Here is a 329-nt window from a genome sequence, read left to right as displayed (position 1 = left end):
CCCCATCCTCGGGGCCACCGCCCCCTTCAGTACCAGCCCCAGCCCCAGCCCACCCAGGGCCCAACCTGCTGCCCTCCCCCGTCTGCCTCGTCTTGGGGGCCGGGGTCCCAGCTGCTCTCTGACCCTACTTCTCGGGACACACAAGGCTCAGGGCCCTGAGGGCCTGACCCCCGCTCCAGCCGCTCCCTCCTGGACATAGGAACGCTGAGCATGGAGGGGGGCAGGGGGGAGGGCAGGAGCAGCTCTCCGCCCTCACGGAGGGGTCCCCATGCGATGGGCGCAGACTCACGGGTGCAGCCCCTGCGGTCCTCGTCCAGCCGGAAGCCGGC

General features: G+C 72.0%; 1 protein-coding gene across 1 annotated transcript in view; it reads right to left on the bottom strand.

Annotated features, from left to right (window-relative positions):
- The window catches only part of MEGF6 (multiple EGF like domains 6), a 121,836-nt gene that overhangs the window by 18,787 nt on the left and 102,720 nt on the right, over positions 1-329 (bottom strand). The gene's annotated exons all lie outside the window — the stretch shown is intronic.

Source organism: Myotis davidii, unplaced genomic scaffold (assembly GCF_000327345.1).
Source record: "Myotis davidii unplaced genomic scaffold, ASM32734v1 scaffold427, whole genome shotgun sequence".
Taxonomy (NCBI): Eukaryota; Metazoa; Chordata; class Mammalia; order Chiroptera; family Vespertilionidae; genus Myotis; species Myotis davidii.
This window is presented reverse-complemented; position numbering and strand designations above follow the sequence as displayed.